We start from the raw sequence: 26,782 nt of genomic DNA on the forward strand, positions 1-26,782 counted from the left end.
TTAATATAGAACATTCCCCACAGGCTCGGGTGTTGAGTATTTGGCTCCCCGCTGATGGTGCTATTATGGAGGGTTCTGGAAACTTGACCGAAGGCCTAACTGAAGACAACAGGTCACTGCTGGGGGCATGTTTTGACGGGTTATATCTTGTCCCAAGCCCTTCATCTCCCTGTGCTACTTCTTACTTGTCATGAGCCGTAACACACATTTCCACCGCTGTGCCGTTCTGCTCCCCAGGGTCTCAGAACCCACGGAGCTACACATGCAGAAGCACTTCCTCCCTTGGCTGTTCTGCCTGGTATTTTGCCATAGCGACAGGGCAGTGACTCACATCAGTTATTTTTGCATCTGAAGGAGCAGTGTTACTGCAATTTGTTTGCTGTCTTCTGAGCAGCACTGGGAATTGAGCCATTAGGAGAAAAGGTCCGTTGCTAAGACCTTCAGATAACACAGTAGGTGTCAGTCCATTCTAGGAGATGCACTTGTCCCAGCATTAAATGCCCATATCTTGGCAAGTGTCCTCCGCCCTACGAGATAAGGTATCTCAACATTCAAGTATAAGAAATATGGAGGAAACAAGGTGATGTTACCTCTCCACGTGGTCTTATCTCCTTAGTAACTGAATCCAAACACATTGGACTGGAGAAGTTATTGGACAAAGAATTCAATAGGCTGGTTTTTAAAATTAACGAAGACTTCAAATAATACAAATGACAGTCAAACGAGTTAAATATGTTCGCAATGTAGAAGACCAATAGATTCCGAGATCGAAACACAGAGAAATCTTAGACATTAAAAGCCACAATAAATCAAATTTTAAAATGCACTTTATAACCTCATGAATAGACTAAATTTAGGAGAAGGAAAGGTATCGGTGATTAAAGACAGCAAAGACGAAAATGAAATTATGACCAGAACATTACAAGAACTTCATGGCATGACTAAGAGATGAAAGCTATAACTAATGTAATCAAATCTGATGGAAGAGTCAGGATAGAGAATAAAGGAAAGATATAGACTTAAAGAGACCCATTACATAAAGTAATTCCAGACAACTCTTGGGAAATGCATGGACATCCAGATGATGCAGAAAAAAAAAACTTGCCCATTATCACACTCGAATTGGCAAGCACATATAACGATTATGATAATGATGATGATGATGATGATGATGATGATGATGATGATGATGATGCTAAAAGCTGTAAAGGCCAAATGCCAAGCAATTTATAGAGGCAAGCAGACCAGACCAGCAGTGGATATGTCAACAGGCTCTCCGAAAGTTAAGGAAAATCATGTTTTCCAAACTGTGAAAAAGTATAACTACCAACCTATATCACTGCATCTGATATAGGGATCCTTCAGAACTGAAGGTGAAATAAAGACTTTCCAAATTAAGCATAGACAAAATAAATCCACCACCACTGAGCCAGCCTACCAGAAGATTCTCAAAGGAAGCTGTGCTGTTAGTTTATATTGTCAATATCACATGACCAAGAGCCACCTGGGAAGAGAGAACTGAGGAGTCACCTAGATAACAGAGTTTATTATTTGAAAAAATTACACAAAACTGGGAAATCCTTAACTAAACTAATGAAAAGAAAGCGAAGACCCAGACGAATAAAATTAGAAATTATACGTTGCATATTATTGTAAGTACCACCAAACTATAATAACCATTAATAATAATTTGAAAGTTTATATACCAATAAATTGGAAAATCTAGAATAAAAATGGCCAAGGAGCTGCTTTTTTTTAAAGATTTATTTATTTATTACATATGAGTACACTGTAGCTGTCTTCAGAAACCAGAAGAGGGCATCAGATCCCATTACAGATGGTTGTGAGCCACCATGTGGTTGCTGGAATTTGAACTCAGGACCTCTGGAAGAGCAGTCAGTGCTCTTAACCGCTGAGCCATCTCTCCAGTCCTGGAGCTGTTTAAAAATCTAAATAAACCCATTGCAGCCATAAAGCAGTAACAAAAATTCTTCCAGCATAGAAAACCTCAACTGGGTTGCTGACAGCTGAATTGTGTCAGACTTTTACAGAAAGAAACTGATGCTTCTCAAACTAGTCCATAAAAACAGAAATGGAAAGAACTCTTCCATGCTCATATGGCAAACCAGTATTAATAATCCTGCTCCCGAAATCTGATAAGGTCATGACAATAAAAGAAACTGTAGGCCAATTTTCTTGATGAACTTAGACAACAAAAGCCAATAAAATACTTGCAAATCAAATTCAACAATACCATAACAAGATTTGACGCTATGGCCAAATGTGCTTTGATCTAAGGATGATTCAATATTTGCGAGTCAGTAAGCACATAAATTGAACCAAGGGTAAAAATCGAATCGTCATGTCAATAGGTACAAATAAATTTGACAGCATTGACCATACTCTCAAGATGAGAACTCTGAGTAGGGTCTGGAGAGATGGCTCAGAGCTTCAGAGCGTTTTTGACTCTTCCAGAACTTCCAAGTCCAGTTCCTACAACCTCTTTGCAATATCTGATTTCATAGCTACCTGTAACTCCAGCTCCAGGGGAATCTTAACACCTTCTTCTGGCTTCTTCAGGAGCCCACATGTACAAAACATACACTCACACAGACACACATTCACATGAATTAAAAAAGAAACTGTCAATTTTGTACGGAAGGATCACAATTAAATTCAACAAAGTCTACTTTTGACAGACACATAGCCAATATTACACCAAATGAGAAAAGGCTATAAGCATATCACAAAGAATGAGTCACAGGTATCCACTTCCACCACACTTACTCAACATAGTACTATAATTCATGCAAGAGAAAGAAAGAAATGCATACAAATAGGAAACTCCAAAGGTAAGTTATCCCTGAGTGCAGATGGTTTGATTCTAAATGTCACAGACTTCACAAGAAGGTTCTCCGATCTAATATTCAGGATGTAGTAATATTTAAAACCAACATACAGGCAGACATCAGCTTTTCTATTCGCCAGTATCAAACACATTAAGAACTCAGTGGAACAATTTCATTCATAGGAGATTCAAATATATAAATGGTTAGAAGTACACCTGAAGAGAGACCTCCTCAATGATCACTCTAATTACTGAAGAATGATGTGAAATAAAGACACTAGAAGATGGACAGATCATCCAAGTTCATGGAAAAAGATAATTAATGTTGCTAAAATGGGCATATTACCCAAAGTGACCATTAGATTTAATGCACTTCTTATCAAAATACCAGTGATTCTCTTTATAAAACTAAGGGGGAACAAGCCTAAAATCTATATAGACACCTTGCTGGGTTGCATGTGTCTGTAATTCCAGCATTCAGTATTCCCAGAATACAGGAGCAGGAAGACAGTGAGTTTAGGGTTAATCTGGGTTGTGTAGTAAGATGTAGTTTAAAAACTTAAATTCTTGTGGGAGCGCAAAAAAGCGATCAAGAACCAAAGCAGTTCTGAGCAGAAAAGGCAATGTTGGACGTTTCAGAATGTTTGTATTGAGTTACACTTCCCAGCATACAGGCTCAGGATCACAGGGAAAGCAGGCACATAAACCAAAGGCAGTAAAGGGTAGCAAATACAGCAAACTGATCCCGCACACAGGCAGTAATGATGCAGAAACGACAACCTCTTTGGCAAGTGGCTATGAACAAACTACATATCTACTTGTAAAATGCTGAAGCTGCTTCTCCATCTCTCCACCCATTTTAAAAAAAAAAGGACTCACCAAAATCTTAATGTAAATGTCAGACCTGAAAGGAACAGGGAATGAATGGATAGCAATGCAAGCATCCTGGAGCAGGCAATGATTCTCTGGGTAGGACTCCAAACAGCTCTGGGATTAAAAGCAAGAACGGCAGTCCGAGTGTAAAGCTGATACAAGCCAAGGACTTAATTAAAGAGACAACTTACAGAGTGAGAGGAAGAAAGTTCCTAGTCCCTTACTTGACCAAGGACTAATATCCAGAGTCTACAAAGAACTCCAAAGAGTTAACAACAGAAGAACATGTGATCCAGTCAATAGATGGACCAAACAGACATTTCTCAAAAGAAATAGAATGCCAAATAAATATGCAAATGCTAATACATCTTACCCATCAGGAAATGCAAGGAGCAGCTGAGATTCCATCATACCACATTCAAGGACAGCAGATTCTGAAGGTGTGAAGAAAAAATAGAAGTATTATTGAAGAGGTTACATCATTGTCAGGGATGTGAATTAGAACAACCATTATGGAAAACGAGATGGGACTGTCTTCAAAAGCTAAAAGGAGAACTGCGGGGCCATCCAGCTATGTACCTAAAGGATACAAAATCAGCATGCTAGACACCTGTATATCCATGATTATTGGGATATTATTCATGATCCTACCAACCAATCAGCAGATGAGTGGATAAAAAATTGCATGGTGTGCGTGTGTGTGTGTGTGTGTGTGTGGGTGGGTGTGTGTGTGTGTGTGTGTGTGTGCAATAGAATTCTTTCCCACCATTAGGGAAGGCAAATTTTTATCATTTGCATGAAAGTGAATGGAACAAGAGGTCACCATGTTAAACAAGACTCCATGTTTCCCCTCATACATGAAGCTATTTAGAGCAAGCTAAAAGTGATAAAGGGTACCAGGGCCCTGGAAAGTGGGGAGAAAAGAGACAGTAAAAAAGGATATGGTAAGAAAGATCCCTTTAGGGAAGATGAACATAAGCAAAGCATGTATAGAATACCACAGTAAAACTCATTAATATATGTGTGTACATTATATATATATATATATATTAATAACTATCATATACATTTGTGACTACAACATGAAAGGAAGAAGTGTCACAATTGTTATCACAGAGCTTAGGCAGAAAACAGAGGGAGAAAAATTCCCCCAAACCAAAAAAGAAACCGTGAGCAAGTGACATCAGGAACTCAAATAATCGAAAGAGACCACGCTGGGTTTCTCTCAGATGTTTGCCCTATATTTCAACTCTCCTCGTGCCAACTCACAGCTTCTATGCTCACCACCAGAGCCATCTTTAAATTTCTAAACACTCAAATAATTTCAGGGATCTGTTTTGCTCCTTTGCATGAGGAACTTTTTAATTTGTGCTCCCCTTAATATTTTGTGAGAATTAACAAGGAAAAAAACAACCATGATTCTCAAAAGAGTAGGAGATTTTTTAAAAGTTTTGGATATGCAGCTGATATCATTAGCCTGAATGCTTAGGCGAACACACACTTTAATAATCATTAGAGCCTTACAAAAATAAATTAAAATCCACAACTTCCAATTTCTATCAACTCGACTACAACCCTGGGAAATTCATTTGATAGTTCTGTCTCAATTTAGGCATTTATAAAACCAATTTAATAATATTCTTAATTTACTGCTAATGTCAGGAGGAAACTTAATTAATGTCAGTGAACTAATTTTCTTTGGTTAGAGATTAGATAATTATGCATTACTATGGTCTTCCTAATTTCCAAAGTAGTTTAAGATGTTTAAATGATTAAATCTACAAACTTTTAAATGGCCTTCATTTTAATTTAATTAATCACAAGATATTTTATTTTTTAAAGTATATATTTGGCTTTTCAGAGACATAAACTATAATCGATTAGTCAAATTACAGTGTGAAGTCTCTCCTGAGTGTGAAACTCTTTGTTTCCCATTTCTTACATGTATTTATTGTTTCTGTTTCTAATTTTACTAAATATTAATATAATTAAAGAAACTAAGACTATGCAGCACCATGTAAATACATACATATTGGTATACTTCTATTTTAACGCTCATCTTAATTGGTCTTTGTTCCTTCAGATACAGTATGGATATGTGAGGGTGTTTATATGTCATCTGTTGGCGTGTGAAAGGTAAGTGTGCAGTCTCAGTAAGTGTGCAATGAAGATGAACTTCATTACAGATGTGTAATCAATGAAAACAGATTAAAGTAAGCCAGGTCAGTAGTTAGGAGCCTAAGAGGGGAGATGTAAACGGCCATGTATCTTTTCTCTCAGTGACGTAAGAGTGAAAATGGAGAAAAGTGATCTTGTCTGCGTTCTACCTTAAAGACACTGTCTCCTATTATGCTGGCCTAATGCATTCCCTCACTCCCCTTTATGTCCCCAAATGATCAGGTTTCCTTCTGAGACAAGGTAATATGCAGAAAACTGCCTCAAAATTATCTCTCCACAAGAGATGACCTAAAATATCAGTGCAAAGGAAGAGATAAGAGACCAGGGGAAGCATGGCAGTGGATTTTCCACAGCATCTCTTGTCTTATTCTTTCTTTTTAAAATATAAATTTTTTTCATTAATTTATTTATCCAGTTTACATCCTGATCTCAGAACCCTTATTCCTCTCCCCCACACCCACCCTCCCACCTCATTCCCCCATTCTCCCTTCCCCTTATCTGAGGAGAAGGGGAGCTCCTCCACCCCACCCTGTACCAACTCACGCTGGCTTCTTTGTCTTTCTCACAAAGGCAGGAATTGTCAGTCCACCAATAGTCTTTATAAGATCGTGGCATTCTGGGAAAGGACAGGGACATTTGCTAATCTGCCTTGACATCAGAAGTGTTACAGTGCTTCTCTTCCAGGCAACGGCCATCGGTGCCCAGCTCCATCCACACACGAGCATCTCTCCTCATTGCTCATTTATCTTCTTGGCCTCTTTGCTCTTCCCTTAGCCATTCACCTGAGTTACATGACCTTCCTCCTTAAATCTCCATCCTAGTGGTTGTGGATGCCTACGAGACTTTAATCAAGTCTTGATGGTCCACATGAAGACTCTCTTGCCCTCTGTCCTCCTTTCTTCTAAGGGTTGTGTGAGGCTGAAACTACGTGTTCAAATCAGAATGCAGAATGCCTCAGATGCTAGCTTGGGAGAAATTCGTACTTAAAGAAGGAGAGAGGCATCTGTACCCTAAAGTAAAAATATTTAAGTTTACTTAAAGCAAATGCTTGGAACGGATTAAAATGAGGGATAGGCATGAGGGGGAAACTACATTATTTTAATGGATGAAGCAGTGGGGAGGGCACAAACCAAGATATCAGGGCTGGAGATGAAAAGGACAAGTCAGAGAGAGAGAGAGAGAGAGAGAGAGAGAGAGAGAGAGAGAGAGAGAGAGAGAGTGAGTCAGAGAGAGAGAGAGTCAGAGAGAGAGTGTGTGTCAGAGAAAGAGAGAGTCAGAGAGAGAGAGAGAGTCAGAGAGAGAGTGTCAGGGAGAGAGTGAGTCAGAGAGAGTCAGAGAGAGAGTCAGAGAGAGAGTCAGAGAGAGAGAGAGTCGGGGAGAGAGAGAGTCAGGGAGAGAGAGAATCAGAGAGAGAGAGTCAGAGAGAGAGAGAGTCAGAGATTCAGAGAGAGAGTCAGAGAGAGAGAGAGAGTCAGAGAGTCAGAGAGAGAGTCAGAGAGAGAGAGTCAGAGAGAGAGAGTCAGGGAGAGAGAGAGAGTCAGAGAGAGAGAGAGAGTCAGAGAGTCAGAGAGAGAGAGTCAGAGAGAGAGAGTCAGGGAGAGAGAGAGAGTCAGGGAGAGAGAGAATCAGAGAGAGAGAGTCAGGGAGAGAGAGAATCAGAGAGAGAGAGTCAGAGAGAGAGTCAGAGAGAGAGAGAGAGTCAGAGAGAGAGAGTCAGGGAGAGAGAGAATCAGAGAGAGAGAGTCAGAGAGAGAGTCAGAGAGAGAGAGAGAGTCAGAGAGAGAGAGAGTCAGGGAGAGAGAGAGAGTCAGGGAGAGAGAGAGAATCAGAGAGAGAGAGTCAGGGAGAGAGAGAATCAGAGAGAGAGAGAGTCAGAGAGAGAGTCAGAGAGAGAGAGTCAGAGAGAGAGAGACAGAGAGAGAGAGTCAGGGAGAGAGAGAGAGAGTCAGGGAGAGAGAGAGAATCAGAGAGAGAGAGTCAGAGAGAGAGAGAGAGAGTCAGAGAGTCAGAGAGAGAGTCAGAGAGAGAGGCAGAGAGAGAGAGTCAGAGAGAGACAGAGTCAGAGAGAGACAGAGTCAGAGAGAGAGAGTCAGAGAGAGAGACAGAGTCAGAGAGAGAGAGTCAGAGAGAGAGACAGAGAGAGAGGCAGAGAGAGAGAGTCAGAGAGAGAGACAGAGAGAGAGAGTCAGGGAGAGAGAGAATCAGAGAGAGAGAGTCAGAGAGAGAGAGAGTCAGAGAGAGAGACAGAGAGAGAGTCAGAGAGAGAGAGACAGAGAGAGAGGCAGAGAGAGAGGCAGAGAGAAAGAGACAGAGAGTCAGAGAGAGAGAGAGAGAGAGAGAGAGAGAGAGAGAGAGAGAGAGAGAGATCATCAGAAAGACTTGAAGGCTGGAGTCAAAGGGAGAGGACTGTAGAGCAGAGGCAAGATAGACCTAAAACAAAAGCGAGCCCCCCGGGCTTCCCAAGGAGCAAAGATCTCTCTGACCAGCTGGAGAGGTCGATCACCCAACTCCTGCTCTCACACATCACAGCTTGCCTCTTTGCTGAGGAACTGCCGGTGAAACTGAAGACCCATTTTGCACAGATGGGTACTCTTAGTTCTCTCTTTTCTAATTTTATTCATCTCTTGAGCTTGGATTAATTTACTCTCATGTTCTCTGAAATGCTGGGTACCTGGCACCTAGATGATGTGAGGTAGCTGTGTGTAAAGCTAAATCATTTCCTGGGTGCAGTCCCTGGTTTTTGGAATCCCAGTCCTATAGAGAAATGAATAAAATGTTTCCTATGGGAGGAAAGATTTGGCTTTCCAGGAAATGTTCCTTATCAGAAACCTGGGGTTCCTTTTCTAGAGTGAGATACCAAGTGACCTGCTCTAGTAGTCATGGAGGTCAGACAACTCAAATGCCTCCTTTTATTTATCCTATTCTATAATAAATGCCATTGCCCATCGGGCCATTCCTGTCTACTCTGTCACCTGCCTGGAAATATAAGACTTCAAACCCCGAAAGGAAGCCAACAGCCCTTGCCCTGTGGAATTTTAAAATCGCCTGTCTTCTACCAGAGGAAATGACTAGCCCTTGTCTGGCCTGCCATGGATGCCCCATGGCTCTACTCTGTGGCTGCCATGCTGCTTTCCTTCATGTGGGGAGATTCCTAGACATCCTTGGGATGTGTTTTATGCTAGATTTGCTCTGAGGCTTGCGTGGACTCTTCTCTTACTACATGTTGCTCTACGATCTCCAGAGACACAATCTCTTAGTTACAAATACTAGTGAACAGAATCAGTTTCCCCCTGATTGTCCCATGCTCACCTCATCCTAATTCCGTTGGTACTGAGGCCTTAGCCATCTTTGGATCCAGCTGAGGAGAATTTAAGTCGTGGACTGATTGGATTTAAGAAATGACTTCCATGTCATTGCTAGTTATTCCTGCAAAGGAAAAGTTTCAAGAAATACTTCCTTTGTATCAATTCTCCATGAGGAATCAGGCCCAAAGGCCATCCTGTAATATGAGTGAACCCAGAGCCTGTAAAACAAACCTCAAAATTTGCTTGCCTGCAAGTCTGACAACCTGAGTTCGATCCCTGGGACGCACATAAGGGAAGGAGAAGACTGAAATTCCTAACTTGTCCTCTGACCTCTGACCTCTGACCTCTGGCCTCTGACCATACATGTGACATGGCACACACATACTCACTCACCCACACATGTTCAAATAAATAAATGTAACAAAACTTCTCTAAGAGAAATAATTGACTTTTTTTCCTCATAGTTGACAGCAATTCTAAAGCTTACATAACACGAACAACAATGAATTATGATGAGAAAAGAAAAACTGTTGAAGCAGTTGGTGACTTTTTAAAAAGTGGATAAATTTCAAATATAGTGGGGGAAAAGAAATGTTTTTCCAGTTTTTTTTCTTGAAAAAGACACAAAATACTCATTCCGTGAAATGCCCATCAAAATATATGCTTCCGAAAGTCTGCACAGAAAGTATACAATAGGAATATGTAATATACGATAACTGAGTTCACCTCTTAATTAAAATGTTGTGTCTTCTGTGTTTTGTCATGCAAATACAAAATGTGCAACTGATACAATAGGGAAGAGTATATTCACAAGGACCTAAGCCTGGTCGGGGATTCTGGAGAGACTTCTCTTTTAAAAGCAGCAATAGATTTTGGCGAGGAGATGCTACAGTCTTATTTTGCCCTAAGTTCCTTGGATAACGATGTAGCTGGTCCTAATAGCAGCTTCTCCTATGGTGGTAAGGGTGGAAAAAGCCAAGATAATGTGGGTACAAATCAAGCACGAAGCTTCTTGCCTTGATTGTGGGACTATTTCTCGGCTTTTTAAAATTTACAATCGTCTGATTTCTCATTTTGAATAATCGCGCACTGTTATATGTAATGCCAACTTCATAAGCGTGTCTTTCTTTGTTGAAAAAAAAAAAAGCCCCTGGAGTTGTGTGACCATGAAATTCTATAAAACCTCCACCATGGAACATGTCCTTCGGGCTTCTGCCATCCAGAACGGAGTTAAGAGATGCGAACTGCTGTACAGAAGACTTCCCTTTTTCCTGTCTGCTTCACTTTTCAGTTTGTCAGCTTTTCGGTTTTCTTATGTTCAAAGACGCTGAGAAGAAGAAAGAGGTTGAAAAAAAAATAGAACTTTACCCATTCCTGTCATTTGCTAAGAGCTCCATAGATCAAACAGGACCCGGAGTCATTGAAGAGACGAGGACTCGTTTGTATTGCTTCAGAATAGACTCCACCCTCTCATTTCCAACTTGTGCTTCCGCAGAGTGGTGGGTTTACCTGCCTAATGGTATCCTTGTCTTCCTTACTGAGCTCCATCCAAGGGATGGGAAGATGATTCTCTGCCATGAATTCCTTCCTTTCGCTCTTTTTCTGGACTCCACTGGGAGGCCTCTAGGACTGCGGAAGTTGGAGCTGGTAGACTGCTCATTAATTCAGCTTCCGGAAGGGGTGGAACCGGTGCGCAGAGCCAAAGCTTGGATCTTTGTGACTCTCCTCACCGGTGTTGCTCTTTCCATACATGGATGGGACTGACAGCCCCTAAATTCAATCTCCCTTTGGTAGAATGCTCTTCTGTAACTCTTGTTAAGGCTGGATTCACATAAATTTTCTCGCTTTTATTAAAAGGCAAGATTATTTTCTTAGGCTAGTCATATCTGAATGTTAATGCCTAATGAATTATTTTTAATAGGTCCAATGGGTCTTCATCTATACTTACAATAATTAGGATATTCATAGAAAATATGTGGAAAATGATTATTAAACTATGACTAATTTTCTTCAAGAAACGAGTACCAGTGAATTGTAAAGAGTTTGAGAGCAGCCTGTTCATAGTACAAGGAGTCCGTTCAACATGTTAATTTTCTTCCTTTTTTTTTTTCTTGGACAGGGTTTGAAATTAGATTCAGATTGCAAATTACAGCTTTGTATAGGCGCCCTACTGCTAGCTAGTGTAATCCTCTGGCTACTGGGGATGAAGCAATTTGGCTTCCCACAATAAGACTGTGGGAACCTCATTTCCTGCTGGTAGAATAATATGTCTACAGACTGAAATGCAGAAATCCAACATTTGCTCTTTGACTGGGTCACCAGTAGGGATCTGGGGATCTGAAAGAGAACAGATGTAGAAGAACAGCTTATGTGTTTTCTGGTTTACTCAAAAGCTATCCCCAACTTAATTTACCTGGCACTTCAGATGTAGCTCACAGATTGTATTTTCCTTTCTGTGAAAAGAATTAGCGTTCTGGTCATTTCGGGGCATCACACACACACACACACACACACACACACACACACACACTTGGCATTTCTTGTACTCGAGCTGTACTATGAAGGATGCTTCAATGGGCTCTTTATTCAGGCATAAAATGAAGGTTCTTTCAGTTGAAGGGGTTTGAAACCCATCATAGATGGCTTCATAACAAAATATGTGGTGATTAATTGCCATACGCGCACCTTGTTGGGTCTTTAGAAATAGAATTAGAGCCAGCTAGTGGGACCCGGCTTCCCTTTACGAGTTAAATATAAACCGATTGACGGCCCGACTTCACACTCGGTCACAAATTTCTCTGTCTCTCTAGGCGCTATTTCCCCCAATGGAGACTGGTGGCTCAGTCATGCATCAGCTTTCAAATGAGCTTCTCTTCTCAGAGTTTCTTGGAATGTCCCGCGCAGTTTCAATTAATTTTACAACGTCTCTTTTGCCTACTTGAGGCCAGAAGGAGAAGAGAATGATGCAGAAAAAAGAGAACGGATTTTCCTAACAGTTTATCAAAATTGTTTTGCCTCACGCGGTTTTTCTGCTGCCCTCTCTGCTGTGTCTTTGAGGGCTTGGAAGCAATTTATGTTTCCCTACGATGGTTTTTCTGTCAGAAGTCCCTGCATTTGAAATTCAAATCTCAACTGTCTGCAGGTTGCTTGATCCAACTGTGCCTTACTCATATGGCCATAGTGGGGGTCCCTTACAGTTTTTGTTCTCCAACCAGAAGTGGATTTGGTCCTTAAGCCCAGAAGGGCCCATTCTAGCTGGCAGGAAGCCCTGCCTCCCATTTAGGTCATTTCCTTTCTGACACTGTGTACCATTTACAGCTCCCGTCTGCTCGCCCCTGCTTTGAGTTGCCAGCTGCTAGGAAAATGAGAACTTGGGGTTAGTAACTTTCCAGGAAAACGTCCTTATTCTTTTTGTCCCTTCAGAACTTTGAAATAGGTTGGTGGCACCTTTTCCTTTTGTCATTTGTTTGTTTGTGAGGCAGGGTGACTGTAATCGGCCCAGATTGGCCTCCAACTTGCTGTGCAGCTGAGGCTGGCCTTGGACTCCTGCTTTTCTTGTCTCTACCACCAAATGCTGCAATTGCACGTGTACACCACCACAGATGGCGCAAATCCTTCATACTGAAAATGAGTTTGGGTTCTGTATGTTCACGGACATGTTTAGAATTTTTTTGTCCTTTTTTTTTTTTTTTTCATTTTGGAAGTCTGTCAATCAAACCCTGGACTTCGAGTATAGAAGCAAACCCTCTGCTGTACGGCTAGATTCCAAGTCCTACCACAATTTTAAGAATAAATATATAAATACATATCAAGAGATGACAGAGTGGTAAGAACACTGGTTGCTCTTCCAGAAGTCCCAGAATCAATGCACAGCACCCACATAGTAATTCACAATCATCTGTAAATTGAATTCCAGGAAATCCAATGCCCTCTTCTGGCCTCTGCTAGTATCAGGAATGCATAGAGTATGGACACTCACATGTACACAAAGCACTCAGAAACATCAAATAATAATTAACAAACTAATTCTTTAAGTGTAAGATATTTAAAACTAAATATAAGATACTTATAAATCCCATCATAACTTTAGTCCAACTTACCAGCCTATGCTATTGTATTTGTAATAATCTTGTAGAATTCAACTTTGCCTAAGACTTGTTATTTTCTCTTTTAAATTTGTCAAGGCATCCTGTGAAAAAACCAATGGGATTGGCTTACAGTATGAAGACTTTCCTCTCGTTTATATTTCTATCTATTTATATCATGTGACTAAATTTGTTTTTCAAGTCTCAAATGAACAAATCTGGTCACTAAAACCCATTAAAATATCTTCTGATATATATACAGAGAAGTTTTATAGACTGATTCTTGTGAGTTTCTCAGGCTTGTCCTCAGATGGCAAACAGTGCTGGTATTTATGGTCCGAGTCCTACCTGGGATTGTCGATAATGAGAAGTAGAAGAGGCATCAGGAATCATTTGTTACAGACTTCATTGTGCATTAGACAGTATTGAGGGCTACATGGCTGAATTCTTATCACAACCACTCACATCGGGTTATAAAAACTGGATTTTAGGGGCTGGGGATTTAGCTCAGTGGTAGAGCGCTTACCTAGGAAGTGCAAGGCCCTGGGTTCGGTCCCCAGCTCTGAAAAAAAGAACCAAAAAAAAAAACTGGATTTTAAAACTCTTAGATACCCTAACACCATCCTCAGAGCATTACTGGTCTCTTACAAGTGTGCACACATCCTATTCCTGGGTTTTTTTTTTAAGATAAAAAAAATACTTATGGGTAGGTACGTGTGTGCCTTTATGAGTGTATGTGTGTACGGAGCCTATGGAGACCAGAGATGTCAGGGCCCCTAGAACTGGGGTTAGAGATGATTGTGGTCACCATCTTTAGCTGGCCAACGAACCCAGGTTCTGTTCAAGAGCAGTAAAGGTTCTCTATTGCTAAACCATCTCTCTAGCCCCCATTTCTGATTCTTCAAATCATTTTAGATAGTAAGAAATACAGAATTAAATCCAAACCACAAAGAAGGGTACATCCTTCTCAATTCTCTTCTCTACTTCCTTGTTATTTTAATAACAAGCCTTGATTTTCACTTATTTTTTTCATCAAATGATTGCTCATATCCTGCTTTAACCATAGACAACAGATTTTAAGATTTCAGCATTCCTTTACAAGTCAAGTTTAGTATTAGCTTGCTTTCTGTCTGTCTGTTTGTCTTCTAGACACCCAGTTTCAATTCACATCACCCACACGGCAGCTCACTACTGTCCATCATTTTAGATTCAGACAAACTACCCATGCACAAAAAAAAAAAAAAATATGAAGGAGAACCTAGGTTAAGAGTGCAAAAGGACAGTTTTCAAACAAGACTTTAGTGGTCCAAAATCACGAGGAAAGACAGTCAACCTTATTATTAAGTAAAAATATGAAAATTAAACCAGAAGAACCTTTTTCCACTTATCAAAGCAGAAATGGAACCAAATAATAATTATGGTCTATTTAAAGAGAAGAACCATGAGAAATGAGTATGTTTACATATTCCATTTGAGAGGCAAGTATAGACTTCTCTGTGTGTGTGTGTGTGTGTGTGTGTGTGTGTGTGTGTGTGTGTGTGCGCGCGCGCGCGCGTGCATGTGTGTGATCTCCTTCAAGTAAAGACCATGTTAAGTGTGGGAAAGGTCTAGAAAGGAGACCAAAAGTATCAGGTGATGAAGAAGATGGGAAGTAGGCAAGAGCACACTTGAGATGTGAAAGAAGAAAGGAATCTGGTGGGAGAGTTCTAAGAGAAGAACAGAGTTATAGGTAGGTGGGGGAGATGGGCAGGAAGGAGGACCACAAAAACACACATAGTTCAAACACACCATACTGGTAACTAATACATTATATGTTGATTTAAAAAAGTGAAAACACCACGTGTCTAAATTTAAGATGATATTTTAATTATGAGATTATTTTTCTAATGTAATTATTATTTATATAATGACTACAAGTATTTTAAGACAAGGTTCAGTAAATATTCAACTATGTAAGCTGTGAATTAATCCATGTGTGTTTTCATAAAAATCAACATGTCACATACTCGGTTAGCATTTGCTGTTCAACCTGACACAGCCTGGTATCATTTAAAAACGGAATCTCAGTCGAGTCATTGGCTTTGTCAGGCTGGTTAGTGGGTATGTCTGTGAGGGATTGTCTTAAATATTAATCGATGTAGAAGTGCATGGCCCCTCTGGAAGGCCCTTGCGGCCCTTCCACAATAACCTGCAACCAAAGATAAAGATACCCTCCCACCATGGGTCAATATAATGGAGCTAATTCCCCAACTGAAATTCCCTCTTACTGGGTATACCACTTCAAGGCAGGTGGACTTGGGCTCTGTAAAACAGCTGGCTCTGCATGAGGCTCTAAGTGAGCCAGTAAGCAGCATTCTTCTGCAGCTTTTGTTTAAGGTTCCTGTCCTGGCTTCCTACTCTTGAATCTCTCAGTGATGAACCCTTTCCTCCTTCCTCTAAGCTGCTCTTGGTTAAAGGGTTTTTGCTTCTGTTGTTGCTGCTTGTTTGTTTTGTTCTTTTTCTCATTTTTAATCAGAGCAACAAGACAAAATTAAAACAATTACCTCATTAACCACCACTCTTAGTTGTTTCTCTTTGCCATGATAAAACACTGACCAAAGGCAACTTGGGGCAGGAAATGGTTCATTTCATCTCACAGAATAGAGTCTGTCATTAGGGAAAGCTACGGCAAGAAGTCAAGGCAGCAACCTAGAAGCAGAAACTGAGGCCAAGGCTTTGGTAATTACTGGTTTGCTCCCTCGTGCTCACTCAACTATTTTATTATTTACTTCTGTATATGGCCCGTGCCTATTTGTCCAAGAATGGGACTTCCCAAATTAGGCTGGGCACTTCCACAATAACCAGCAACCAAAAATAAAAAGCCCCCAAGGGCCAATATGATGGAGTTAATTCCTCAACCCAAACTTCCTCTTATTGGGTATGTCAAGTTGACAACCAAGATTAGTCATCATGATGACTACAAATTATGATATAGATAGATGGTAGGTAGGTAGGTTAGGTGGAGAGATAGGGCCTGTTTTGCTCATAAAGAGAGCTGAATGCAATAGATTTAAGAGAACAAACAACAGGTCTAAAAACAACAAAGCAAAATAAATAAGGTGTTTTTTTCTTCCTAAAACTACATGTGGCATTCACTAACACCGAGAAAACAAAATGAACAGAACGAAATATATACACAGTTATCTCACAGTGAATTTTCAGTGACCCCTCTGGGTACAGTTGCTTAACTGCCATGGAACATCAACTGTACTGCGGGCCCCTCCTTCCCTCCTTCCTTCCCCAGCCTACGGCCGCCTTATGATGCTCTCACGGAAGTTCTCAAAATGGCGGCTCCTGTCAATATGGCAGCACCGTGACATTTCAGCCTGCTTTTGTCATAAGGATGTGGCCATAGGCGGCATCTCCTCTCTCACCTCATTCTATGGCCTTCAGGAGCTGTCCCTCAGGATTTGCATGAGTATGACAGCACTTAAGTCTCCAGCCTCCCTGAGCAGATCCACAGAGACAGTGCTTCAGCAGGCAGCAGGGAAGGACCTCCCATCCCATAAGCCTGATACAAGGAAATAGGATAAAAAGACACCACCAATCCCTGAGCAGGAAAACCCCACCAATCTCTGAGCTCCCCCCAACAAATACACACAAACAAACAAGACAACAACAACAACAAAAACAAACCCAGGTCTTGAGATCTGACTAACCCTCAATCGGGAAGCCTCTGCCCTGAAAAGTTTCACCCCCTAAGAAATCCCATATAAACCCCAGCCTTTGTCCAATTCTCTGCTGTCCGCTCCTGGAAGCAGAGGAAGCCACTCCTGGATTTGTCCTTCCATACCCTGGACCCTCCAATAAATCCCGTTTAAGAGATTTGCTGCCTGGTGCGACTCTCTCATCGAAGGAGGTCAAAAAGACAGAAAGAGATAAAGGGAAGAAGAGAAGAGAAGGAGCAGGGTTGAGGCCCCTGAGTGCCTCAGCTCAGCTCCAGAGATCCTCCTCTGGGAGCCGCAACTCTTCTACTGAAGATGCTTCTTATGTGGTTCCTGAGCTTCCAAGACCCAGGACACCTTCCCTTCAGAACAGGAACACTTATAACATTGACTTTCTTACGACTTGAAAATATGATTAATATCAGGGAAAATGTTATCTGTGATATTGGAAGTATTGATGTCTCCAAACCCAGACACATGCTATGTAGTGGAGAATATGAACCAGAGGATATTATCAACTGGATTTTAAGATTTCATAGGCTAGAGTGACATTAGCAGTGAGACGATAGTGTGACTATTTTAGGTGAATATTATTTCCCATTTTCTAAATGTTCTCAACATTCTCACTGCTATTTCTCAACACTGGCAAGGTTATATAACTTCCTTTTTTATATATAATCATGACAAAGATGAGATTTTTTTTTTTTAGCAACTAAAATTCTTACAGGGAGAACATACGTCAATATTCATTCATGAATTCAACAATTAAGCGTTTTAGTTCAATAGGGGAGAGAGATGAATAAATATGACATTATAATGTAGGACAATATTATGATGGAACATAGAAAAAGACGATTTAGGAGAAGCCTTAGTATGCAGCCCTTTCCCCTCTTACTGCCTCCTCAGAGACTGTTAGCAGAAACTAAAATAATGAAGACATTTTCAGAATCATAGAAAAAAAGTAAGCAACTTCTAATGAAGGACAGCAAATGATTATGAAGTATATACGAAAGGGAGAGAGAAAGACAGACAGACAGACACACACACACACACACACAAAGGGAGGGGAAGAGGAGAGGGGGAGGGGGAGGGGAGAAGGGAAAGGGGAGCAGGGAGGGAGAGGGAGAGAAAGGAGGGCAGGCATTGGAGGCAGAGAGGGGGAACTGAGGTGAGCTCAGACATGAACCATTCCTCTTTGGACCTTGATAGCACCGAATAATTTATCTTAGAATTTGAATACATTTTCCTGTATTCAGGTCCTGAGACCTGATTAAACACCTAGGTTTGCGAATTCATTGAATATTTAAAGACCAACTGCATCAGGGTACCATTGGAAGCACTGGGGATAAGGTATCTTCTGGAAGGGCCTCTCTGGTTCAATAAAGAGAGTTTAACCAGATCCACAAACTTAATATAGGAGTTATTGAATGCTTTAAAATGGATAGATGCGTTTCCCATCTATTGACTGGGGAGCAAGTCCATGGAAATGACTCAATTTGTAACTATTATCTCTCTTCCTTCCAGTATTATACATACAATGTTATATTCCGTAAAGTGTATGTATTTCAACATATGTTTATCCATAGTCATTTTGCTAAGTATTTAAAAATCTCAAAATGTAAATCTCACCAGTCTGGATGATTATATTGAAAGGCTTCATATTCTTTAGGCAGTTTCTCACGTCGACATTAGTGGTTCATCAATATTAAAGAGGTCTACAGTACTGTATTAGCTAATCATACGAAAGACTATCTTTGGACTCTGTCAAACACAAACCTGGTTTCTATTTTTGTAGCTTGATGTGCAGCATGGGCTGATTCCACTATTTTTAAAACTATCAATCCCACTTTGACTAGAAAAAAATTACCTGCTTTAAAATGCATGCTTTAAGCAAGATAAATATCACCCGAGAGTAGCATAATTCAAATGCTAGTTCTATGAAATTAAAATGGCAAATGCATATTCTGCCTGGTTCCTCAAGCAAAGTGGGGTGGCTCTGAAGGACTAATATAATTAGAGGGCAAACTGGCTACCTTCCTTGAGCAACTTACATGGCTCTCCGGCTTTCATGGAATACTGGCTGCAGGAATAGCTGAGATTCCTCTGAATGTCCTGGACAGGCAGGACATGCTAAGGCATGTTCCCAAATACGGTGATGAGCAGGGGACTCTCAGAACTGAATAGAAAAGTGTCCAACTCGGAAAACATCCTTATTCTTTTGCTCTCATTGTCCAGGCAGAAACGATGTCTCAGTTGACATTCAGAACATAGTATGTTTGTGTACTCATTGCTAGTCATTTCTGGCATACAAAAAAACCCTCACACACACACACACACACACACACACACAAACACATGTACACGTTATGCTGTTTATATAATACTCCGTTGAGTCTTGCGTTGGGGGGGGGGGGTCAAAAACACAAAGAGATAGCCTTCCCATAAACCCTTTCAACCTGGTTGATAGATCATATCTGAGCCTTGAGTCCAAGTAAGCCAATCCAATAAGGTAGTTATAGTTGACATTATGGAACTGGTGCAAGGCTCTGGAAGGTAAGTCTTATACGAGATGTTTATTTCCTAATAAGCAAAAAGCCAGAATCTGGGTTAAAGCCTCTTGGTATGGTTCCTTCAGCTACACCCAGACACTAATTCTCCTGTTTACAACCTGGAAGTCAGGACCCAGGCTCTCAGTCCCAATTCAAGGTTCTTTAACTACTTGGAAAGATTATGATGTCAAGAGTATAATTCAGGATGTGGAGGTGAATTCTCTTACCATTTTCTTCACAATACCCTGGGCAATGAAGACTTTCAACCCCATAAATCAACAAGAAACAAGTAAATCGATGAAATCCCATACAAGAGCCAGTGAGAGGGTTGGGAAGAGGCATGATGGTGCTTTACACATTCTTCTCGTAGTGTGACTTTTGTTTTTAATTACTTTACTTCTAATTAAGACACTTTCAGGCAATATCCTTTGATCATATTCTCTCCTCTCCCCCACACCCTTCCAGATTCCCCTGGATCTCCCTACGCATCCAACACCATACTGGTTCTCTTCCACTCTCCAAAAAGAAAGAGGAAAGAAAATGAAAATAAACTAAAAAATAAAATGAAGGAAGGAAGGAGAGAGGGAGGGAGGAAGAAAGGAAAGAAGGAAGGTAGGTAAGGAACTAAGACAAAAAGTACCAATACAAATCTGCTATTAATTAATTCATTAATCAATACAAATCTTCTTACATCCTAAATGTGTGTCTTGTTGTGGCTTTTGTTCTTGGTTTTGCGTGCTGGACCTTGAACTTGGGGCCATGCATATGCTGAATACCTGCTCTGCTGCTGAGCTTCAATCCCATCCTGCCTTGATTATGTTTAAGATAAAAAGTTGCCACTATATTAAGGATGTTTGTGGGACAGTATGTATGGGGTTTGTGTGCCTGTGCTGCATACACTTTGTGTGTGTGTGTGTGTGTGTGTGTGTGTGTGTGTGTGTGTGTGTGTAAGTCCCAAGGGATCCTCCTCTCTCTGCCTCCTCCAGTACTGGAGTTGCAGGCACGTGTTGATTTTGTAAAATATAAAAAAAATAAAAAAAAGTATGGTTGTCTTTTATCCCACTAGGTCCAGCACCTCAGTGCCCCCAGATATCTGCTGGATATCTTGGCGGAAACACATCCCAACTCCATGGTGGCCCAGTGTTTCCTGCCGCCGCACACTTTCCTACACTCAGACCATCACATAAAAGAATACACAACACAATAACCTTTGACCCAAATGGTAAGATATAATTGCCCACCTAAACATACAAAGCCCAGTACCATCCATTCCTTAAGAACATTAATAACAACCTGTAAATACACAGAGCGGAATCTTTTTTTTTAATCTTTATTAACTTGAGTATCTCTTATTTACATTTCTTTTTTTTTTTTTTTTGAGCTGGGATCCGAACCCAGGGCCTTGCGCTTGCTAGGCAAGCGCTCTACCACTGAGCCAAATCCCCAGCCCTCTTATTTACATTTCGAGTGTTATTCCTTTCCCGGTTTCTGAGCCAACATCCCCTTAACCCCTCCCCATCCCCTTCTTTATGGGTGTTCCCCTTCCCATCCTCCCCCCATTACCACCCTCCCCCCAACAATCACGTTCACTGGGGGTTCAGTCTTGGCAGGACCAAGGGCTTCCCCTTCCACTGGTGCACAGAGCGGAATCTTAACATCACCTGCCATGGCTTCTCGCCCTCTCCCTCCTCCCTCTTCTCCTATCCGTTCCAGTCTCCTTCAAACTTCTCTCCCACCCATCCTTCCTTCTCCTCCAATGACAGGCCTACTTCTCTCCTGTACCTGCCCCTCACCTGTATTTTACAAATTCAATGGAGAGAAGGTTCTGAACCACCTGAGTTCTGACTATGCAGCTGTCCTTGGGGCAGTGGAATTAGCATCAAAACACAGATAACTCCAGGGCAAACCACCACAACATGAAGCCATATTTGGCATTTTACCTGGGAGCTGAGGATTTCAACTCAAGTCCTTAAGCCTGTGTAGAACAAACTCACCCTCAGAGCCATCTCCCCAGTCCTATAAGAATTGTGAAAAGGAGACACTGCCGGAACCTGAAGGGACAGACCAGATAAACAGTTCTCTGCACCCAAATCCCGTGGGAGGGAGAGCTAAACCTTCAGAGAGGCAGACACGCCTGGTAAACCAGAAGAGACTGCACTCTGCACACATCTCTGACGCCAGAGGAAAAGACCAAACGCCATCTGGAACCCTGGTGCACTGAGGCACCCAGAAAGGGCGGCACAGATCTTCCTGGCTGCTGCCGCTGCGGAGAGCTCATAGGCAGCACCCCACGAGCAAACTTGAGCCTCGGGACCACAGGTAAGACCAACTTTTCTGCTGCAAGTTACCTGCCTGGTGAACACCAGACAAAGGCCCACAGGAACAACTGAAGACCTGTAGATAGGGAAAACTACACGCCCGAAAGCAGAACACTCTGTCCCCATAACTGGCTGAAAGAAAACAGGAAAACAGGTCTACAGCACTCCTGACACACAGGCTTATAAGACAGTCTAACCACTGTCAGAAATAGCAGAACAAAGTAACACTAGAGATAATCTGATGGCGAGAGGCAAGCACAGGAACCCAAGCAACAGAAACCAAGACTACATGTCATCATCGGAGCCCAATTCTCCCACCAAAGCAAACACGGAATATCCAAACACACCAGAAAAGCAAGATCTAGTTTCAAAATCATATTTGATCATGATGCTGGAGGACTTCAAGAAAGACATGAAGAACTCCCTTAGAGAACAAGTAGAAGCTTACAGAGAGGAATCGCAAAAATCCCTGAAAGAATTCCAGGAAATCATAAATAAACAAGTAGAAGCCCATAGAGAGGAGTCACAAAAATCCCTGAAAGAATTCCAGGAAAACACAATCAAACAGTTGAAGGGATTAAAACTGGAAATAGAAGCAATCAAGAAAGAACACATGGAAACAACCCTGGATATAGAAAACCAAAAGAAGAGACAAGGAGTTGTAGATATGAGCTTCACCAACAGAATACAAGAGATGGAAGAGAGAATCACAGGAGCAGAAGATTCCATAGAATTCATTGACTCAACTGTCAAAGATAATGTAAAGCGGAAAAAGCTACTGGTCCAAAACATACAGGAAATCCAGGACTCAATGAGAAGATCAAACCTAAGGATAATAGGTATAGAAGAGAGTGAAGACTCCCAGCTCAAAGGACCAGTAAATATCTTCAACAAAATCATAGAAGAAAACTTCCCTAACCTAAAAAAAGAGATACCCATAGGCATACAAGAAGCCTACAGAACTCCAAATAGATTGGACCAGAAAAGAAACACCTCCCGTCACATAATAGTCAAAACACCAAACACACAAAATAAAGAAAGAATATTAAAAGCAGTAAGGGAAAAAGGTCAAGTAACATATAAAGGCAGACCTATCAGAATTACACCAGACTTTTCGCCAGAAACTATGAAAGCCAGAAGATCCTGGACAGATGTCGTACAGACACTAAGAGAACACAAATGCCAGCCCAGGTTACTGTATCCTGCAAAACTCTCAATTAACAAAGATGGAGAAACCAAGATATTCCATGACAAAACCAAATTTACACAATATCTTTCTACAAATCCAGCACTACAAAGGATAATAAATGGTAAAGCCCAACATAAGGAGGCAAGCTATACCCTAGAAGAAGCAAGAAACTAATCGTCTTGGCAACAAAACAAAGAGAAGAAAAGCACACAAACATAACCTCATATCCAAATATGAATATAACAGGAAGCAATAATCACTATTCCTTAATATCTCTCAACATCAATGGCCTCAACTCCCCAATAAAAAGACATAGATTAACAAACTGGATACGCAACGAGGACCCTGCATTCTGCTGCCTACAGGAAACACACCTCAGAGACAAAGACAGACACTACCTCAGAGTGAAAGGCTGGAAAACAACTTTCCAAGCAAATGGTCGGAAGAAGCAAGCTGAAGTAGCCATTCTAATATCAAATAAAATCAATTTTCAACTAAAATTCATCAAAAAAGATAAGGAAGGACACTTCATATTCATCAAAGGAAAAATCCACCAAGATGAACTCTCAATCCTAAATATCTATGCCCCAAATACAAGGGCACCTAGATACGTAAATGTATGAGCTTACTAAAGCTCAAAACACACATTGCACCTCACACAATAATAGTAGGAGATTTCAACACCCCACTCTCATCAATGGACAGATCATGGAAACAGAAATTGAACAGAGACGTAGACAGACTAAGAGAAGTCATGAGCCAAATGGACTTAACAGATATTTATAGAACATTCTATCCTAAAGCAAAAGGATATACCTTCTTCTCAGCTCCTCATGGTACTTTCTCCAAAATTGACCATATAATTGGTACAGAAAGATAGAAATAATCCCATGCGTGCTATCAGACCACCACGGCCTAAAGCTGGTTTTCAATAACAATAAGGGAAGAACGCCCAATATATGTGGAAGTTGAACAATGCTCTACTCAACGATAATCTAGTCAAGGAAGAAATAAAGAAAGAAATTAAAGACTTCTTAGAATTTAATGAAAATGAAGGTACAACATACCCAAACTTATGGGACACAATGAAAGCTGTGCTAAGAGGAAAACTCATAGCTCTGAGTGACTACAGAAAGAAACAGGAGGGAGCATATGTCAGCAGCTTGACAGCACACCTAAAAGCTCTAGAACAAAAAGAAGCAAATACACACAGGAGGAGTAGAAGGCAGGAAATAATCAAACTCAGAGCTGAAATCAACCAAGTAGAAACAAAAAGGACCATAGAAAGAATCAACAGAACCAAAAGAGAAAATCAACAAGATAGATAAACCCTTAGCCAGACTAACAAGAGGACACAGAGAGTGTATCCAAATTAACAAAATCAGAAATGAAAAGGGAGACATAACTACAGATTCAGAGGAAATTCAAAAAATCATCAGATCTTACTATAAAAGCCCATATTCAACAAAACTTGAAAATCTGCAGGAAATGGACAATTTCCTAGACAGATACCAGGTACCGAAGTTAAATCAGGAACAGATAAACCAGTTAAACAACCCCATAACTCCTAAGGAAATAGAAGCAGTCATTAAAGGTCTCCCAACCAAAAAGAGCCCAGGTCCAGACAGGTTTAGTGCAGAATTCTATCAAACCTTCATAGAAGACCTAATACCAATGTTATCCAAACTATTCCACAAAATTGAAACAGATGGATCACTACCAAATTCCTTCTATGAAGCCACAATTACTCTTATACCTAAACCACATAAAGACACAACAAAGAAAGAGAACTTCAGACCAATTTCCCTTATGAATATCGACGCAAAAATACTCAATAAAATTCTGGAAAACCGAATCCAAGAGCACATCAAAACAATCATCCACCATGATCAAGTAGGCTTCATCCCAGGCATGCAGGGATGGTTTAATATACGGAAAACCATCAACGTGATCTATTACATAACCAAACTGAAAGAACAAAACCACATGATCATTTCATTAGATGCTGAGAAAGCATTTGACAAAATTCAACACCCCTTCATGATAAAAGTCCTGGAAAGAATAGGAATTCAAGGCCCATACTTAAACATAGTAAAAGCCATAGACAGCAAACCAGTTGCTAACATTAAACTAAATGGAGAGAAACTTGAAGCAATCCCACTAAAATCAGGGACTAGACAAGGCTGCCCACTCTCTCCCTACTTATTCAATATAGTTCTTGAAGTTCTAGCCAGAGCATCAGACAACAAAAGGAGGTCAAGTGGATACAGATCGGAAAAGAAGAGGTCAAAATATCACTATTTGCAGATGACATGATAGTATATTTAAGTGATCCCAAAAGTTCCACCAGAGAACTACTAAAGCTGATAAACAACTTCAGCAAAGTGGCTGGGTATAAAATTAACTCAAATAAATCAGTAGCCTTCCTCTACACAAAAGAGAAACAAGCTGAGAAAGAAATTAGGGAAACGACACCCTTCATAATAGACCCAAATAATATAAAGTACCTCGGTGTGACTTTAACCAAGCAAGTAAAAGATTTGTACAATAAGAACTTCAAGACACTGAAGAAAGAAATTGAAGAAATCCTCAGAAGATGGAAAGATCTCTCATGCACATGGATTGGCAGGATTAATATAGTAAAAATGGCCATTTTACCAAAAGCGATCTACAGATTCAATGCAATCCCCATCAAAATACCAATCCAATTCTTCAAAGAGTTAGACAGAACAATTTGCAAATTCATCTGGAATAACAAAAAACCCAGGATAGCTAAAACTATTCTCAACAATAGAAGGACTTCAGGGGGAATCACTATCCCTGAACTCAAGTAGTATTACAGAGCAATAGTGATAAAAACTGCATGGTATTGGTACAGAGACCGACAGATAGACCAGTGGAACAGAATTGAAGACCCAGAAATGAACCCACACACCTATGGGCACTTGATTTTTGACAAAGGAGCCAAAACCATCAAATGGAAAAAAGATAGCATTTTTAGCAAATGGTGCTGATTCAACTGGAGGTCAACATGTAGAAGAATGCAGATCGATCCATGCTTATCACCCTGTACAAAGCTTAAGTCCAAGTGGATCAAGGACCTCCACATCAAACCAGATACACTCAAACTAATAGAAGAAAAACTAGGGAAGCATCTGGAACACATGGGCACTGGAAAAAATTTCCTGAACAAAACACCAATGGCTTATGCTCTAAGATCAAGAATCGACAAATGGGATCTCATAAAACTGCAAAGCTTCTGTAAGGCAAAGGACACTGTGGTTAGGACAAAACGGCAACCAACAGATTGGGAAAAGATCTTTACCAATCCTACAACAGATAGAGGCCTTATATCCAAAATATACAAAGAACTCAAGAAGTTAGACCGCAGGGAGACAAATAACCCTATTAAAAATGGGGTTCAGAGCTAAACAAAGAATTCACAGCAGAGGAATTCCGAATGGCTGAGAAACACGTAAAGAAATGTTCAACATCTTTAGTCATAAGGGAAATGCAAATCAAAACAACCCTGAGATTTCACCTCACACCAGTGAGAATGGCTAAGATCAAAAACTCAGGTGACAGGAGATGCTGGCAAGGATGCAGAGAAAGAGGAACACTCCTCCATTGTTGGTGGGAGTGCAGACTGGTAAAACCATTCTGGAAATCAGTCTGGAGGTTCCTCAGAAAATTGGACATTGAACTACCTGAGGATCCAGCTATACCTCTCTTG

The sequence above is a fragment of the Rattus norvegicus genome, chromosome 9, assembly GCF_036323735.1.
Source record: "Rattus norvegicus strain BN/NHsdMcwi chromosome 9, GRCr8, whole genome shotgun sequence".
In the NCBI taxonomy this organism is placed as follows: domain Eukaryota; kingdom Metazoa; phylum Chordata; class Mammalia; order Rodentia; family Muridae; genus Rattus; species Rattus norvegicus.